Source organism: Scyliorhinus torazame, chromosome 22, assembly GCF_047496885.1.
Source record: "Scyliorhinus torazame isolate Kashiwa2021f chromosome 22, sScyTor2.1, whole genome shotgun sequence".
NCBI lineage: Eukaryota > Metazoa > Chordata > Chondrichthyes > Carcharhiniformes > Scyliorhinidae > Scyliorhinus > Scyliorhinus torazame.
The window spans coordinates 76,121,681-76,142,596 of record NC_092728.1 but is presented as its reverse complement, the minus strand read 5'-3'; positions in this window follow the sequence as shown (position 1 = coordinate 76,142,596).

Genomic DNA, 20,916 nt, shown 5'->3' with positions numbered 1-20,916 from the left:
AGTGATCAAAAATGCGACTTAATTTGCTCAAATTGATTTTTCAAAGACAAAAACATCCTTCAATTTTTCATCTCCCGCAAGCATGAACGTTTAGGGATCAGAATAATTGTTTTAGCGCAATACAGTATAAAAAGTACATTATCATTGAAACATGATGAAAATGAAATGAAAAATGAAAATCGCTTATTGTCACAAGTAGGCTTCAATGAAGTTACTGTGAAAAGCCCCTCGTCGCCACATTCTGGCGCCTGTTCAGGGAGGCTGTTACGGGAATTGAACCGTGCTGCTGGCCTGCCTTGGTCTGCTTTCAAAGCCAGCGATTTAGCCCTGTGCCTATAAAATTGTCTTTGAGCATTTCATTAAAGTTTCTACTTCGAACCCTCAGGCTCTCTCAAAAGCTCTTATCTTACAGTTGAATGTTTCCCAGAAACTTATCACTCAGCCAGCTGAAAATGCGAGCCTGTGCCTCGAATTTCATAATCTCATACACAGTACACAGAACTTTTCAGTATGCAGTTTTGCTGTAAAGGGATTTTTGAATTTTTTTCTTTTCAAACGATTTGGAAACAAGTTGGCAAATTAATTTTTTTTAAAGTACTTTACTTCAGGTGAAGGTTCATTTTTAAAACTATTATTGAATCCCCAGTATTTACTTATGAGAGATGGCAGAGCGTGGAGAAATAGAGAAAACTCTTTAATGCCTATTGTTTACACTGGGAGGTTTTTTTTAATGAATGATTTTTATAGAAAAAGTACTTATCCTAGTGCAAATGTGACTTGTGTCTTTCTTCAGGCCAAAACACATTCATAGTATATTGTTTATTCCCAATGATTTGAAAACAATCTACAAAATTGATTTTAAACTGCCTTTTGGAGTAAAAAGAAAATCACCAGTTGCTTATTAACTTGGTCTTGGGGTTTCTTCAGACTATTTTTTACTACAAATATTTTTGTTTACCACTTTTGCAGGTAATCTGTCGGTCATATTATCCCAGAGAATGTCTTTACCTGTCCAGATAACCAGCATGTGGCCAGGAAACAGAGATGTCTCTTCAATTAAATACAATGATTTGTCTTATCACAAGCCCTCGTATGCTCTTTTTTTCTTCCGACATTAACATTAATTGGAAGAGTAGAACAAGTAGACAACCAATTAGATTTTCAAATGACCCTTTGTCAGCTCCTCAAAATTGTATAAAATAAATTGTTTGTGACTACAGTGCTCAACTATGGTATCACTTTGTTCCATAGCTGTTCTGTCCCTTCACTGGTCATCGGTAGGAGCTGCATCTCTTTTAAAGACTCCAGACTTACTCACTGATTTGAAAAGAAAATAGATTAGTAAATGCATTCAAAAAATGACATAAGTCTGTTAAATGTAAAAAAACAACTTGCTAAACACTTTTTTGAACAAACTGCATAGGAGATTTCTATTTTGAATTGAATGATTCTCTCAGGCATTTGACTTTAGACTAATCGTAATGAAATGAGCTCAAATAAATTTCTGTGACTAATGTGGGCTTTTAACTTCCATTGTATCGTACAGGAATAAACATAAATTTCAATCTGAAATCAATGGATTTTTTTTTTTGTAATATCACTCCACTCTTTCAGATTAAATACTGATGAGAACAGAAATCGCCTTTGTTGCTATTGTGACAGTACTTTGAAATTTTTTGTTTTGGGAGCCATGAAAGTCTTGATCGTGGGTGAAATTCTCCCATCTGTAACTAAGTCACGTGTTGTGGTCAGGAATGGGGAGTGTTTCCTGCTGCGGAAGCCAGCGAGAAACCACGCCATGTCTTCCAGCCCCAGCCTTATTAATTATGCACCAAGAGGTTTAGCACCGTATTCCATGATGGTGCATGTCCCAGTATTATATCTGGGTGGCATATTGAAAAGGCACCCAACATCACTGACCCATCATTGAAGAAAGTAGATGGACCTCCTGAAAAAGATGGATCTCCAGGAATATTTTGAGGCTGGAAAATGGGCCTCCTAAATGACATTGAATCTCAAAACTCCACCTGTAGATGTTCCCCCCACTCACTGCTGTGGTGTTCCAGGGTCCCGAGATCAATTCATTCCAGTATAAGTGACAGCATAAGAAATGCGGCTTGGTTATTTTATAAAAAAACTAAAACAAAAGAAACAAAAACAATATTTAAACTTTTCTTCAGCTCTAACACTAAGGTTAAGAAACTGCATGTAATCTGTTAGTGTTAGAGCTGAAATAAAAGTTGAAATATTGTTTATGCTTCTTTTGTTCCCATTACACATCACTTTAAAGAACCATGCCACTCTCATGACGCTTTCACAGGCAGGCCAAGGCAGTACTTGCATTTATACAGTAATTTGTCTTCTGTTAAGAACATTCGTTCAGAACCCTTTTCCAAAGCCTGCCTCAGTGGCAACTTTCATGACTTCTCTGGTCAATTTCCAGAACAGTATTCTTTCTCTCTCTCTCTGAGCTCCACCCACTCACTCAAACAAAGGTTCTCACCTGAGGTGTCCACTTGAATCCGTTATCGTTAACTTGCATGTCTGATTTAGCACTCCTATTTCTAGAAAAAACTGAGCTATGTCATTCATATATAACCTTACATTGACAGAGAAATAGGTAATCAGATTTTGTGATGGGATGATGGCTGGTCAAACAAGGTTGTCCTGAATGACAATGGATCTTGAGTAGCTCATTCTGGCTGAACTGGGGCATCCTTTGTAATGAGGTTATATCTGAATGGGGCAAGGTAACTCAGGTCCTCTGACTCTGCTACTAACAGTCTTTTTCCTCAATTTGTTTCACCCCTCAATTGCCTGCCAAATCCTGAACACCATTTCTGAATCCAAGCTCCTAATATCTCCCTATCGTGACACATGCTGCTCCAAATTCTGGGCCAGCATGTTTTCCTGCTGGTGTCATTGGCAGGAGAATTGGCAGAGGTGATAGTTTTGGGTCAGGCCTTCAGCTGCATTGCATTACCTGGATGCAAATCAGTTTTCTGCTTGCCTCCACGCGTTTCCCAATCCGAGATGGCGGGCACCAGCAGAAAGTCCCGTGGGAAATTCAAGCTGGTGTAAAACCTGAACCCCGCTAAATTCTCACATGGGTTGTACTGTCTCCACTTTCATTTGCCTTGGCTCCATGGCCTTCGACTGACTTTGAGTCTGTATCTAGATTAGCCATAAGACCCCGATCATCCAAATTGTCCTTAACAAAGCCTGAACAGTGTATATAGATTGCTCTTTTAAAAATAATTTTAGAGTGCCCTATTCATTTTTTTGAATTAAGGGCCAATTTAGCGTGGCCAATCCACCTACCCTGCACATCTTTTGGGTTGTGTGGGCGAATCCCACGCAAACACGGGGAGAATGTGCAAACTCCACACGGACAGTGACCCAGAGTTGGGATTGAACCTGGGACCTCGGCGCCTTGAGGCAGCAGTGCTAACCACTGTGCCATAGTGCTGCCCTGTATATAGATTGCTCTACTTCTTTAACCCTGACCACGACTGATATATCAGTGTGCCTTCATTACTACATCAATGTTTCTAGCTGACTTTGTCCAACTCATCTTCTGGGTAAACGATCTACTACAATCCTGAGAACATTATTTGTTTGCCTGTTTATTCTGTGCGCAATCCCTACCTTTGAGAGTTGTGGACACACGCCCAGTAATCTGGTTTCTCCCCCTGCTGACCATTGGCATCTAACTGCCCATTTAGTCCCTTTCTCGCCACTCAATCAAATTAATGCAAGGTTGAATATCTTCACCAATTTTTCCATTCTTGTTTTTATTTAGTCCCTCCCACATAATCAAATGTCAACAGCACACGCGTCTGTGACTTGAACAGCATTCTTGGTACTTGTCAGGAATAATCATTCAAAGATTTCAAAATAGACCAGTCAGTGTCTTGTCACCCAAAATAACACAAAGAGCATAGAACTCTTTCACATGTACAAATAACAGTTCCTCCCTGATCTGTGCACATCTCTCTGCATCAAGTCAAGGCATATGATGATTGCAAAAGGGATTTTCACCACTCTTTGTGTGCTTGCAACAGCAGGGCTCCCAAACTTGCCTACGATGCAGGAGCATAGAGATTCCAAACTAGTTAACTTGTCTCAGTAAATGTTTCCCAACTTTCTTCCTGTTTGCGAGTGCAGTTCTATCCTTTTCTAATAGTTTTATAAGTAGTGATTTGTCTCTCGGTTTCTTCCCCTGTCTGGTGGCGTTCAATCGTTGAAACTTTTATCTTTTCAAACTTAATGTCTTCATTAATGATTATGCTGTCAACAAATATCAGCTTAAAGTAGTAAATCGCTTATTGTCACAAGTAGGCTTCAAATGAAGTTACTGTGAAAAGCCCCTAGTTGCCACATTCTGCCGCCTGTTCGGGGAGGCTGGTACGGGAATTGAACCGTGCTGCTGGCCTGCCTTGGTCTGCTTTCAAAGCCAGCGATTTAGCCCAGTGCTAAACTAGCCCCAGGTGGTTCTAAATAAAGGCTCTAAATACACATTTACTTCTTCAGTTTATTATTTTCCAAAATGGGAGTTCATTTTCAGTGAATGTCATAGATCATAGAGATGGTTTTCTGATATACTTCCAGAGCCAAATCAAAACCAAAATAAAGCTTTAAGATTGCATAAAATTTATTTTACCCAGTTTCATTAGTCAGAAACGTGTGCATTGACTTAACTTTCTCAAATATTTTATATTAAAGAAAAATTGCCATGGCTTCTACATGAGTTTGGAATCTCAAATGTCCTTTTATAAGAGGCTTGTCCAGTTCTCTGGGATACAAACAAATTTGGAATTTACCATTCCCTTTATCAATAATTACAAATTAATTTATCTATCCCGTTAGTTCATTTAGTTTATTTATTTTTAATAAGCCGTGACTTCTGAATTTAAAAAAATTCTGTTTTAGTTATTCCCACGCAGCATGTAATGTATTTCTAAGAGGTGCATAAATGGGGTAATTATTTATCAATTCTGATTCAATGTTACTCTGAAGTAGATCCTTGTATTCCTGAGTAACTATTTTGTATCTTCAGCTTTTGCTCCCAGATAGCCTACCACTACTAACTTAATCTCCTGCAGTTTTGATCTGTTCTCTAACATGGCTCAGGTATGACATTAATTTTCATCCATTTAAAATGGTATGATCACTTTATTTAATATTTATGGTAGCATCAATCCCTTCGCGTGCTTTGCAGTTATTATATAGACACGAAATTCCACAGAAGACATTTTTCCATTTGAGTTCACTTGGCTTTGTCTATTCTGTAAGAATTAGATATAGATATTTACAAAACAGGAGGAGGTAATTCAGCTCATTATGTCAGTGTTGGCAATATTACTAGATCAATCCCAAACTTGCTGCATGATAGCTGTGGTTTCAATTCTTGTTAGGGATCTGTAGGATTGTTGATGGGCAACACAGATATTTCTAACAGTTAATATACGCATGTGTAGGAATAGACTAGATGTTAGCCGATTCTTCTTTTCTGTGTAGTGAGCCTTTGGAACACATTGCCAGTAATGCGGTAATTACAATAATCTTTATTATTGTCACAAGTACACTGCTGCCTCAGGGCACCAAGGTCCCAGGTTCAATCCCAGCTCTGGGTCACTGTCTGTGTGGAGTTTGCACATTCTCCTCATGTTTGCATGGGTTTCGCCCCCACAACTCAAAGATATGCAGGATAGGTGGATTGGCCACGCTAAATTTCCCCTTAATTGGAAAAAAAAAGAATTGGCTACTCTAAAAAAAAAATGTTTTAATTATTGTCACAAGTAGGCTTACAATAACACTGTAATGAAGTTACTGTGAAAATCCCCCAGTCGCCACACTCCGCCTGTTTGGGTACACAGAGGGAGAATTCAGAATGTCCAATTCACCTAACAAGCACGTCCTTTGGCACTTATGGGAGAAGATCGGAGCACCCAGAGGAAACCCACGCAAATGCAGGGAGAACGTGCAGACTCCGCACAGACAGTGACTCAAGCTGGAATCAAACCTGGGACCCTGGCATTGTGAAGTAACAGTGCTAACCACTGTGCTACCATGCCACCCAAAACAGTGCTATAAAGAGGTAGTTGAGCTGGCTCTTGGCTGGGCCAGCGATTGAAATATATATATAGGAGACGTATCTAATTATCTCCATTCTGGTTAAGGATGGTAATAAAACTGCATGCAGATAGGCAAGTGCCTTCATAAATAGCACTTGGTCCAAGTGATATCGTGGAATGATTTTTCTGGCTTTGTACGCAATGCATTCTATGAAGGTGAAATACTGGAAAATCTCAGCAGGTCTGGCAGCATCTGTAGGGAGAGAAAAGAGCTAACGTTTCGAGTCCAGATGACCCTTTGTCAAAGCTTTTGAGTCATCTGGACTCGAAACGTTAGCACTTTTCTCTCCCTTCAGATGCTGCCAGACCTGCTGAGATTTTCCAGCATTTTCTCTTTGGTTTCAGATTCCAGCATCCGCAGTCATTTGCTTTTATTCAATGAAGGTCGTCTTTTGCATCATTTATTATGTATATTCAAAAAAACTAGACTACATGTGGTCTCTGCTCTGCTCCATGTCACTCATTCAATTTTCTCTTTGGTTTTGAGGATCATATTAGAGATTTCTCTTACGATTGTTTCTTAACTATTTCCTTGGATATTATCAGAATAGTTTGGTATTGTTTGCTGCATAGCTCTTTGGCTTGTACATTTAGAGTTTTGGTTGACAGCTGTGTCTAATGGAAATATTGTTCCCTGAACAACCTTTCCTAGAGAATCAACAAACTAATCTGTCCTTTATTAATGATACAGTCAGTTACTAAGGTTCACACTCTTACTGTTATGATCTTGGACACAGGGTCTTGGGGATCAGTAACAGTTTGTTTAAAATAGACAATGTTTGAGGTTCGAGAGGTTGCTTAGTGAATAGCCACAAATTTCCATGACTTTGAACAAACAAATTACATTTTACAATACGAGGCCAGAGAAATAAAACAATTTACAATAACTATCGCAGCATGATGTATTTGCCTAGTAACAGCATGGATTTAACAAGACATAATAGGATGTGATATACCCAACAACAGGTAGAAATCTGCCTAGCAACAGCAGTAGCCAAACTACAAATACAGGATGAGATGCACCATTGCCAGTAATGAGGTTAGCAGATAGAATCAGGTGTGAATCTCCTAATAGTAGAAACAGCTTATCGACATGATTGGGAGATCAGTGAGGCATACACATGCTAATTTCTAGAGGCAGGAAATTTTAGGGGGAAGATAGTCAAATACACAGTAGGCAGAATCAAAGATGAACAAAGGTATAATTGCCAGGACCACCAGAAGCAAGAGAGGTCAGTTTAAATCTAGCAGCCTCAGAAGCAGAAAGTCTAATTTTACATTTAACAGCTTCTAAGGCAATGCAGAAACCTTTGTAAATGGAGTTTAACTATCTTCACTGGACCAGGAAAAGATGTTTCCAGACTTGATTATCAACCTTGTATTGTGTGGTAATTCTAAGATGAATTTGACTGATAGATCTATTTAACTTGAATGTTGTTTGGGGTACAGGAAAGTCTTAAGGAGTTCAGGGATCATAGATATATTTTGGAACAAGGGGTACTTTCTACATAAACTGTGTGTATGTTTCGTCATTCATATACTTAATTGTCCTGTAGTGTAGTCCTGTGTGTGTGTCTTTGCCTTTTCTTTATTAATAAATAGTTTTTAATAATTGTTACACAAATGACTGAACTGCTTATTCTCACGGGTTTCATTTGGCTCCTCATACCATTCCAAAAACAAATCTAAACACCCCCACAAACTGGTGTTCCAAGTTGGGATACCCTCACAGATAACATCAGTGTGGTTCGTGACATTTGGACTGTAGCATTCAAGGTTAATATGAAGTACATGTGAACTAAAAGGCAAACTATGGTTGAATACAATACACTACACATTAAATCGCAGATGTGACCAAGACAAATCCCATGGGTCTCTCCGCAACCCATCCAGAGGTCAGTAAAGACCATGAGTCAACCAATGTTGCTGGAACTCTGTCTGTCTGTTGAGAGATTTAAGTCTTCACCTTAAAAGATCTCGCCTTGTAATCCTCTCCAATCGTTGTTCTAACTTGTATGGCCCAACGACAGCTTACCTTTCAGGAATTCAATCTCAGGTCCGTTCTCCCAAGTCTGCACTCCAGCACCAACTCACAAGCACAACACCAGCTCTTCAGCCATCCTGAGCTGAATACCACAGCTGCAAAGTCACATCTTTGTCACAACAGCCCGGAATACAGATTCACCAACGTTCTGCTGCCTTTTTTAATTTCCAGGGTTTCCCCTGAGCACCGACTACTTAAAGTTTGCCAAATTCGGTCCTTTTTTTCTGCTTGGGGCCTTTTTCAATACTCCTGTCTCTTTCTTCGTAACTGGGACCGATCCCTGTTCCTTAACTAGGACTCACATTTGGGACCTCTCCCTAGCCCCTCTCATTGTTCCCTGTCTCAGCCTTCTTTGAGACCTCTCTGTATCTCTTTTCCCTGTCCTTAACTCCTCTCTGGTGATTGTGCTCCAATCACTTAATCATTTGGTGAATTCAGAAGAATTTTCAATGTTTTCAGTCTTGAATGTAAACCCTAATGTGCTCCTGTTTGAAGGTTTGTTAAGTCTTTTGGATGGTAAAAGGACAGCATACAGGTTCTTTAGTGTTGTATTCTTTGGGGGGTGTACTTGGTTTACTGGTTGCTAAGATGTTCACTGTTTGTTTTAGAAAGGTTAACTTGAGTTCATAGAATAAACATTGTTTTGTTTTAAAAACCACTGGTCCATTTTCTGCTGTCCCATACATATAGAGTAAGCCGTGTGCTCCCCATACCACAATCTATTAAAAGTTGTGGCTCAGGTGAACTCCATGATACACTCTGGGATTCTCTAAACCCTGGCCCATAACACAACTGAATATTCCCTTCATTAACCAGGTTGAAGAATTGCAAAATAAATGGCGCAAAGGCTAAGAAGGATGTGTAAATTAGAATGGGCAAATTCAATCCCAAATCAATTGAAGGAAAACAAAGAGACGATAAATAAATTAGATTAAGACAGAAACAAAATAGTTTTACATTCTTAAGGTCTCTAACAACAATTAAAATCTGAATGGATGTGTCTCCACACGTGTACTTAATTGTCAGCGCCAGCAAGGTTGAGTGGCAGTAATTAACATTTGTCACATAATTAAAGAAGTATTAGAGTGAAGTGGAAACTTTTTTCTGCAGCATGTTTTGTTTGTATCCAACACACAAATACAGCAACTCCATGCTGTTCAATAATTTTTTTTAAATATAAATTTAGAGTACCCAATTATTTTTTTCCAATTAAGGGGCAATTTAATGTGGCTAATCCACCTAACCTGCACATCTTTGGGTTGTGGGGGTGAAATCCCCGTACACATGGGTAGAATGTGCAAACTCCACACAGACAGTGACCCAGGTCCAGGATCGAACATGGTCCTCCACATTGTAGGCAACAGTGCTAACCACTGCGCGACTGGGCCGCCCATGAAATTTATTTTTGTGAAGGAATGGCAGACTGCCACAACCAGAAACGTATCTACTGAATTGCTGCATTTAACATTGCATCTGTCCTTCTCCGAAGCTCCTATGGCATACATTTGGGGTTTTTTTTTTCTTTTAAATTTAGAGTACCCAATTATTTTTTTCTTCAATTAAGGGGCAATTTAGCGAGTTTAATCCACCTAACCTGCACATCTTTGGGTTGTGGGGGTGAACCCGCGCAGACATGGGGAGATTGTGAAAACTCCACATGGACAATGACCCAGGGCCGGGATTCTCAGTGCCACAGTCCCAGTGCTAACCACTGTGCCAATGCTACCCTCTCCTATGGCATACATAATAGTGAGTGTGAATAGCCTCACTATTAATTTGACAGAAAATTATGAACCCATATGAGTTTATCTTAGGAAAAATCCAAGTGATGGAAAACGGAGTTACATTAATGATGTTTAAAGTGTTTTATATATAGCAGAATTATCTTTTGCTTTTGTTAAGAACCCAACAAGATTTCATGTTTTTTTCAACTTCCACTATCAAATTACCTAAATTTATTAACTAAACACTATTTTCTGTTTGTAGGCAACTTATACTTATATTTACTGCTTAGTCAGCACGGCTTAGTCAAGGGGAGGCTACGCCTGACAAATCTGTTAGAATTCTTTTAGGAGGTAATGAAGAAGTTAGACAAAGGAAAGCCAGTGGATATGATCTATTTGGATATCTAGAAGGCCTCCGACAAGGTGCCGTACAGGGTTAATAAGATCAGAGCCCATGATGTCAGGGACAAGGTACTGGCATGGATAGAGGATTGGCTGACTGGCAGAAGGCAGTGAGTGGAGATAAAGGGGTCTTTTTCAGGATGGCAGCCGGTAACTAGTGGTGTTCCACTGGGGTCAGTGTTGGGACCATAACCATTCACAATATACATTAACAATCTGGAAGTAGGAACTGAGGGCATTGTTGCTAAGTTTGCAGATGATACAAAGCTAGCTGTTGAGGAAATGGGGACGCTGCAGAAGGACTATTTAGGGAAGTCTGTAACCTGATCTCAACAATGGCTTCTTCTATCTTCTTCCCCATGGCACTGGGAAACACATTAACTATGAATCTAGGCAAAAATACCAACTAGCTATTCATGACCTTGACTCCCTTTGATCATCAAATTAAATGAACAGCCTACTAGCATAACTTTTAAAAGGAATACCTATAACACCTTTTTGGATTTTTATCGAGATTTCAGGGTCTGCTCATTGGTAAGCTCAGAAACTGCTGCCATTGTCTCCACTGTCTCCAAGCATAAACATTGTGCATATTCTCCTCAGTGAAAAAAATCTAAACTCTCCTTTGAAGTCTAACAATCAAACCCCCACCATGGCTTACTGTCAGGCAAATGTCAGAGCAGCTCATTCACCATAGATTTTGAAGCTCCATTCCCAAAATATACTAATATTCTAAACCTTGTCTAGCCTGTATATGTCTAACTCTTAACTGCCCTCTGAGATGGCCGAGCAAACCATTGAGTTACTAGAAAGAAAAGCCAGAAAGGACAGCATGGTGGCACATGGGTGGCACATGGGTGCCACAGTGGCACATGGGTGGCACGGTGGCACAGTGGGTGGCACAGTGGTTAGCACTGCTGCCTCATAGCACCAGGGACCTGTTTTCAAATCCAGCCTTGGGTAACAGTCTGTGTGGAGTTTGCATGTTCACCCTGCATCTGCGTGGGTTTTCTCCAGGTGCTCTGGTTTCCTCCTGCTGTCCAAAGATGGTTGGGTTAGCTGGATTGGCCATGCTAAATTCCCCGTTAGTGTCCAGGGATGTTCAGGTCAGGATACGGAGATAGGGGTGGACGGAGGAGTGGACCTGGATAGAGTGCTCTTCAGAGGGTCGGTGCAGACATGATGGGCCGAATGGTCTCCAACTGCACTTTCGGGATTCTATGATCATAATTGTAACACTTACATATTCCATCGTGCAGTCTTCTGACTAGTGCAGAATGGATGAACTTGCTGCCGAATTGATACATTGTCAGAATTGTTAGCGTATAGGATGACAAAATTGATCAATCAGTGAATCTTTCCCCTATCCCTTTAATTGCAGGAGGATTGTTGGGCTCCATGACAATTTTGAATCTTATGTTATGGGTTCATTGTTTGACACCCTGATGTATTGCAGCCTCATTAAAATGTGAATTTCAACTGCACGAGGTTTCCTGAAAAGAATAATATCCCAATGTTTAGTCATTTGCAATCTGAATTTTTTTTTAAAATCACAATGAGAATTGGCTGATTTACAATTCCAGGTGTGGCTAATGCACATCAAGAAACATAAGGGTATAAGTTTTCTTCAGTACACCACTTTGCGATGGATCATTACCATATCTGAGAAATGCCTGTGGTATATGAGAAACATTGCCAGAGCTGTAAAAGGGAAATGATAACTGAACATGATTTTAGCCTTCTATCGGTTTCCGTCTAAATCTTGTCTTTCTGCAACTTAAAATGATGCAGAGAGCTTGCCCCAGGGCAGACAGAAGGTGATAAAATGCTTACAGTGCAAAGGAGGTGATTTGGCCAATCAAGCTTACACCAACACACTGAAAGAGCATGCTACATAGGCCCACTTCCCCACCCTATCTCTCTAACCCCAAAACCCCACCTAACCTGGAGACTAAAGGGTAATCTAGCACGGCAAATCCACCTAACCTGTACATCTTTAACTGTGGGAGGAAACCAGAGCACCCGGAGGGAACCCACGCAGACACCCAAAGTCGAAACTGAATCCGTATCCCTGGCGCTGTGAGGTAGCAGTGCTAACCATTGTGACACCATATCAACTCTTTCACTCCACGCTTAACAATGTATTGTGTTGCTCCTTAAGAACATAATGGAGCAATTTGGTGGCCTTGGTACTTCTGTTGCTGTATTTTCGCATTAGCTTTCAGAAATATCAAAGATTTCAAGAAACACAGGGCAGTGGAATTTCATATCTTGCAGGGGTCACTTTACTGGTTTTTTTCTTGGTGCTCCGGTTTCCTCCCACAAATCCCGAAAGATGTGCTGTTAGGTGAATGGGACATTCTGAATTCTCCCTTTGTGTACCCTAACAGGCACTGGAATGTGGCGACTAGGAGCTTTTCACAGTAACTTCATTGCAGTGTTAATGTAAGCCTACTTGTGATAATAAAGATTCGTATTATTACATACAATCTTGAGTCACGGGTGTATTTCAGGTGAACATGTATTGTTTCCCATCACTGCTACAACACAAATTAACGGTAACCTCATAGAACAGCTGATAGAACTGACGGAAACCTATCACAAGAACCCAAACTAATTCTTTAAAAAAGCCAGATACTATCAGTAAGGAAATGCTTGTGTTTTCTGTTAAGATCAAATAAATATTTGATATACATATGTAAACCAAAATTAGCGCCCTAAATTCCAACCTAACTTCTTTACGGGATAATTTGATACCCTTGGCTATAAGCTACTGTATAAATAAAGCCTCAAAGTACTGAATTCAATCCACTATAGTAGGTCTCTTATGGTGATGTAATGTATCATCGACTTCAATAGAGGCTAGCTTGGAAATGGAGTCACTCCCGAGTGTTTGAACTCCACTGAATCAGCCATGTTGCAATCTAACTCCCAGTAACTAGCCACTTTTAATTACTTGGAATCAGATTCTAATACAACCCAGGTATCCTGTTCTACATAACAGATTGATTTCGGGGCAATGGTTCATGTAGTGAACGGGGAGGGAAATCTAAAATGTGCCTCAGTTAAGAGGCCACAGAGCTCCACAGCAAGGTGACACAAAGCCCAGGTGCGTGTTTACATAGACTTATTTTTGTTTAAAGGCATTGTTTTGGCTCAGGCGTGAATGTTTGGAACATATTGTAAGGATGTTGTTATGTGGAATGGCGTATGTAAGGGCTAGCCAAAACTAGTGAGAGCAAGGTCACCAGTAAAACGTATTGTTTTATACTAAACGACCAAGTCAAATTGCATTTTAATTACATTTTTTTAAACTGGAGCTTTCAGGGTCCCGTTGCATAAATCTAAGTATTATTGATTAGTCCCTTCGGTTTATGGTAATGAAATAAATCAAACGTGTTTCCCCCCCCCGAATATGGGAGTGCGGGGATTTGGCGAGTGATAATCTACAACCGCGTGCATCTTTTCACGTACTCCGCACATCCGTGGCCTTGATCAATCATATTTCAAGTACCGGGAATTTGGCCGCGGCTATTAAGTTGTCAAAGAATTAAAGAGTTACATTTGAACTATGTGTGTTATTCATAAGGCAGAATTTATGGCTGAAGTGGTTAGGAATGGCTATAAATCAATGGTGGCCTGGCCGACGATGACATCCTGAACTGAGCGCACTCTGCAATGGGATAAAGACATTGCCCAGCAAGAGAGACGGATGCAGTGCCCAAGGGGCGATTCCTCTATCAAGGATAGAAATATAGGTAGCCCACAACAATCTGTAAAGGACCCTGGCTCCTGATTGAACTGCTGAGGAGGGCTATTTAAAGAATATACTGTTACGTCCTTTGCTGGAGAGCGATTTGGCAGCAAAATATGCGACAGAGAAATTGCACTCTGGTGAAACTGAAATTATGCATAAAATTTTTCTTATCTGAATCAACCCCTTTAATGGTATCTCGCTTTCTCCCAAAGCTAAACTTAATGTTCAAAACTCTCATTTCTATTGGTTTTTCATCAGCCAATCATTTGACTTGTGACAAATTCCATTCCTTCTCCACTTGCGATTAATAAATATCGAACTATTTCAGTCAGAATGCGGCTTGACGATCGGAATGAAACGCGCCTGTTTTCTAAATCCAGGTAACTCAGCCTCTCGATATGTGCTGTGCAAGTCCCGGGCCAATGGCCTCCCTTTTAACCAGCTTCTCCAAACAATTTATTCTTCACTACAACCGGATTTTGATAGTACTGGATGTTGTCCACAAAGAAGTTTTTTTTTAAATTTGTAAGACCAGTTGCCAAGGGGGCAATTTTCACGCGAACAATCGTCGAGAATGGCGCTGCAAAATGTGTGACGGCCTGATCAGTCGTTGGGGATAAAAAGAGAAAGTGCTGGAAAACCCCAGCATCTGTGGAGAGAGGAACAAAACTAACGTTTCTCCACAGGTAGTGGATGTGACGGCCAGGCCAGCATTTATTGTCCGACCCTAATTACCCTGAGAAGGTGGTGGTGAGCTGCCTTCTTGAACCGCTGCAGTCCATGTGGCGTAGGTACACCCACAGTGCTGTTAGGGAGGGAGTTTCAGGATTTCCAACCAGCAACAGTGGAGGAACGATATATTTCCAAGTCAGGATGGTGTGTGGCTTGGAGGGGAACTTTAAGGTGGTGGGGTTCCCAGGTATCTGCTGCCCATGTCCTTCTAGATGGTAGTGGTTGTGAGTTTGGAAGGTTCTGTTCAAAGATCCTTGGTGAATTCCTGCAGTGCACCTGGTAGATGGTACACGTGGCTGCCACTGTGTGTCAGTGGTGGATGGACGGGATGTTGAAGATGGTGGATCGGGTGTCAATTAAGCAGGGCTGCTTTGTCCTGGATGGTGTCAAGCTTCTTGAATGTTGTTGGAGCTGCACTCAACTAGACAAGTGGGGAGTATTCCAGTCCACTCCTGACCTGTGTTCCTTTCGCTATGTTCATCAGAACTGTGTCAGTGGAGGGAAAATCAACTGCAAATTACCAGCCCAACATCAGCAATTCCCTCTTGAAATATAGGCCTCGTTAGTCCTTGGTTACTGACTACAGCTCAGGGTTGATAGAGCTCCTTTACCATACCATGGATTCTGCACAGCTCCTTAATTCTCCGTGCTTTGCAGCTTAACAAAGTCTAAACCTCATCCTGTAGACACCAGCACCATCTCACAAGTAGACAATTAGAAACAGTAACTTGCATTTAAATAGCGCCTTTAACCTAGTACAATCTGCTCACATGAGCGTTCTCCAGCAAAGTCTGACACTGTAGTAGCCATGGCTACGCAACATCATGGCCAACATAAGATGATATTAGGACCGATTATCACGAGGTCTGTCAAAGCAATAGACTGATGGGGCCTCCCAAACAAGGAGTGAGGCCCCAGCATCCCAAGGCAGGACTACTGATGGTGGAGGCCAGACCTGGGGGGAGGGGGGCGGTCCGTCCAGACACCAGGGGTCCAGTCACCAGGGTGTCCAGTTACCATGGGGAGTTTAAAATCCTGATGTTGTTGGATGGGGTGTCAAAGTCGATGAGCCTGCACAAGGGAGTGAAGGAGACACTGCGGAGCTAGGCTTTGGGGGTCAGAGATTTTGGAAGAGCTCAACAATAGCGGGTCCTCCCCATCTAGAAAAAATATAACAAATCAGGGAGATAGCGTAGCACTATCTCATAATTCATTGACGAACAAGCGATCAGAAGCCGCGCAATAGAGTCATATACGTTATTTCACAAATCTCGCAGTGTTTCTTCCTTCACGTGTGGTAGATAGATGTTCTCTGAGATCTGTGAATAGCAATTTCCCTACTCTTTGTACAGAACACCCCCTCCACTCTCTCCTGCCCACCCACAACTCTTCAAGTAGCACCATGTCAATCAAGTAGGGGCGGTTGGGGGGGACATTTTAACACATAACAGCCCCCGACCCAATCTCGGCTTCAATGAGAAGGTCTCAAACCTGGATATACATTGTGTCAGAGTCTCTTTTTTATACAAATCCTCAATTGAGCTATCCAATTATACTGGGCTTCAGCAACAGTTTGAATAAATGTGGAAAGGGAACTTTGATAACCTAACGCTTAAACGCATGGTGTATTCTACCTCGTCGACAATCTCAACGAAATATTTTGAAAACGAACTTGTCAAAAAGGAGCATCCAAGCTGTCACTTTCAATCCAAAGTCTTGCGTTGTATAATGATGAAATGCTTTACACCGACACATTATCAATCAGCAGTGTTAAACAGGACTTCATATGCGACCTACCTCGGAAAGATATGCGATAAGTGTCTTTAATCGTTATTAATAAACATACTTCTAGCTACACGAATGGCGTTCAGTATTTCCACTCTTGTGATAGTGGGAGTGTCAGAATGATTTACAGAAAGTGTAAAGATATCTCAGTTGGACTGCAAGCCCTCCAGGCAAACTGTAATGTTGCATGGTCAGTGCATTTTATTAAAGCTGTTAAAATATTCCCAGGAAATCCAAACCAGCTGCTTTGTTCTTTATTGTCTACTGAGAAACCCCAGGATACACTTCAGATGCCGTTTTCTGCCCATTTGAAAACAGGTGGGCCACCGTGCTCACTGACCTCGGCCTGCCCCTGTCAACTGAGTATTTTAATGTCACCTTCTCCAGTCATTTAATCAGCAGGGTAGAGGAGCATCATAGCAAAACAGAGCACTTCCAAATCAAGACACTTCACTCCAATCCAGGAACTTTGATCACACTCACCTACTCATCTTGTGCAACATCTTCCGTCTGTTTGAAGACTAGTGTTTGCTTGCTACGATTGGCCTGATGATTAGGGGGGCGCTGTCGTATTGCCACAGGGTAATAATTCAGCAGACCCAGGAACCTGGATTCGAGTCCCACCACGGCAGATTAACAAATCTAATGAGGACTATGAAACTATTGACCATTGTAGTAAAACCCCATCTAGTTCACGAATATCTTTTGGGGAAGGAAATCTGCCATCCTGGTCTGGCCTGCATGAGACACCGGATCCACAGCAAGTTGACTTCTGAAATGGCCTCGCAAGCCAGTTCAAGGGCAATTAGGGATAGGCTAAACATATCCTGAACGAATAAAATAATGTCCCTTTTACCATTCGGATATTTTCATAGGCATTTCGCATAATTCCCTCTTGAAGTTGCTTCCTATATAATGTTTTCAGCAGTTCAGTTGTTTTTAAAGATTGCTCAGGTAATTGTTTTATATAAAACTTTTTTTTTAACCAAATAATTGTTTAGCAGAAATTCACTGCCTGCTGTTCTGTGGCCTGTGTACGTATGGACAAATTGGGAGAGAACTAACGAGATCCGTTATGCTGCTGGCTGGAGTCAGTTCTTCCACAGCAATGGGATCGTAGAAATTCGGCACTTTTTAATACTCAGCAGCAGTTGATGTGCAGCCAGAGATCACCTTTACCTTTAATACCAACATAGGGTGTTGAATATGTTGGACATTTGGCCTCCATGTGACACAAAGTACCAGTGCGAGTTTAATATGAGTCGACATAATATTCAAAATGGACTGATAGGGTTGTTTGGAAATCTAATAGTGTTCTAAATTAAACCTGAATTTATAATATAAGACATAAAATAACGTAGTTTCCCCATTTTAATTATCTGCCCAGCTAGGTAATTGAGGGATTCTGCTGAACTTTAAATACCGAGGCCAATTTACTAGTGATTATATTCCAACTGAAACAAATAATGATTAAATTTACTTTTTGTTGAACTTGAATTATATCATTGTTGGGAAATCTCTCAGTAATAGTATAGAGTACATCGGGGAAATGCAGACCATAGATGAGGGGAACGATCCCATTAAACTGCCCTTATCTAAAATTGGAAGTTTTTCCATTTCCTGAACTTTTTTTTTTTTAAAAGTAAAATTACAAAGAATTAAGGATAGCTCTGTGCTGGTCCACTAGGACTGAATCGATCTATTTCACTTAGTATCCTAATAGGATTGAGGTACTTTCGTCCCTTAGGCACCGTCATACAAACATAATAGGCACGCTCTAGGAAGTCATGAGGATTATTTCTGGGATATTGTGACCTGGGAACTGACCCGCGATTATAACGTTCCAGGTTTCAACCGTCCACGGAAAATCTGGACAATCCTCAATCACTTAAGGATGGGCCAGAGATGATGTGGCCACTTTCCCCACAAGTGAACATTAGGAAGAACTCAACCTCTGACTGCGCCCATCCATAAGACATAGGAGCAGAATTAAGGCCTGCTCCAGATCGTCAAGTCAGACAAACGCCCACAAAGAACAAAGAAAAGTACAGCACAGGAACAGGTCCTTCGGCCCTCCAAGCCCGTGCCGACCATGCTGTCCGACAAAACTACAATCTTCTACACTTCCTGGGTCCGTATCCCTCTATTCATTTGTCAAGATGCCCCTTAAGCTAAACTCCTGCACCGAGAGATCCATTCCTGAGGGGCATCATGACCAATCACTCTACGTCAGCTGAAGCTGTTGAATTGTTAACCTCGATAACAAACCTTTCCCCAGCCACAATTTTTAAAAAACCTTCAGAGGAGAAAACTGCTTAAACTCACCATCCCATTCCAACTCTGCTGTCTCCAAGAGAACAGACAAATCATCCATCTACATCTTTTAACCACCTCGGCACTGAAACCAACAGGACAGCCAAGACCAATCTGGATCCACCCAAGTCGCCAACCTACGAGAACCATATCATTTTAATCTTTACTGGATTTTAAAGTGTCATTTATTCTATCCTCCCACACCAACTTATTGGTGTGTGAGAAGACTGGAGCATTATCATATTTCTTAAACCAGGTTAAGTACAATAAATTTTCATTTCACAAAACTCAAGAAAGCCTGTCTGTGTCTTTAAAATCACAGCACGTGCTGAATTTGCAAACATAACATTTTTTAAAAAACCAATACGGTCAAATGAGAAAAGGGAGACCCATCTTTACCTGATCATAACCAAAATATATTTCAAAAAATAACATGAGCAAAGCTGCGTTACTCAAAGTGTACAGGACAGTAAATACATTTCACATAAATAGCTTAATGCATTACTTATATTGTCAGAATAGCCTATCATAAAAATTAATGGGTTGAAGACTTTAGAACTGCTGAATTTCTGCCTTTCGTTTCCAGGAGTTGAAACTGATTAATATATTGCAGCACAATGATGCGCACCAGTGTAGTTGTTGAGTCAATCCAATCAACTTGGCTAGACAATACTGAATGTCAGTTCTAATGAGTTGTTCGGAGTTCTGGCGCATTCTTAAGAGTGCCATTCAGGAACATTAAACGTTTAGGTTTCCTTTGTCAAACATTTGCAGTGTTTTTGCTCATAAATCAGACTAGAATAACAGAATTGAGTTGTATAAATTAATGAAATAGCTAAACGGTTACATCACCAGCCCAACTTATGAAAAGGACATTAAATCTACAGATAGCAAAGAGCAAAACTTCAGCAGGATGGCCCCAGGAATGAGAAGCTGTAATTATCAGACTCAAAATATTGTGACTAGTTCCAAAGCAAAGATGGAGATTTTTAAATTTGGTAATAATTAACACTAATTCCATCTGCTTGTGGAATCATGGATGAAGATTGTCACCAAGTATGTTTGATTTCTTTGTAGGTAGTTGTTACAGTGTGGAGTGCTGTGTGTCAGGAAATGGGTGAGTTAGACACAATTTGCATCTTTTAAGGATAAGGTGGCTAATATTTGCAGTTAGAGGGCTAATGGGTGAAAGATGGAAAATGTGATTCATTTCAGATTGCTCCAAAAATGCCAAAGCAGAGTTGAGAGATCAAGGGTAGGATTCTCCGATCCTCCGGCCGGGTCGGAGAATTGCCGGGGGGGGGGGGGGGGAAAGAGAGGCGCGGCGTGAATCCCGCCCCCGCAGAATTCTCCGGCGCCAGAGATTCGGCGGGGGCGGGAATCGAGCTGCGCCGGTCGGCAGGCCCCTCCCGGCGACTCTCCGGCCCGCGATGGGCCGAAGTCCCGCTGCTGTCATGCCAGTCCCGCCGGCGGGGATTAAACCACGTCTTACCAGCTGGACTGGCGGCGTGGGCGGGCTCCGGGGTCCTGGGGGGGGGGGGGGGGGGAGGGTGCGCAGGGCCCCCACGGTGGCCTGGCCCGCGAAAGGGTCCCACCGATCCACGGGCGGGCCTGTGGGGGCACTCTCCGCCTCGGCCATGGCCTCCGCGATGGCCGGCACGAAAGTGACCCCCCTGCACATGCGGGGGATGACGTCAGCACCTGCTGCCGCGCATGCGCGGACTTACGCTGGCCGGCGAAGTCCTTTCGGCCCCGCCTTGCCCCTCAAGGTGAGGGCTTGGCCCCTACAGGTGCGGAGAAATCCGCACCTTTGGGGCGGCCCGACGCCGGAGTGGTTCCCGCCACTCCATCCCACCGGGTAGCGGAGAATCCCGGCCCAGATTTCTGTTTAGGAGATTGCTATCGAACAATTACATAAAAACAAATATATAAGGTGAATTGTTTCGAAAAGTTTTATGTATTTCTATATACGCACCATACAAAATCCCTATTCAAATGGAATTATTTCAATCCATTTTAAAT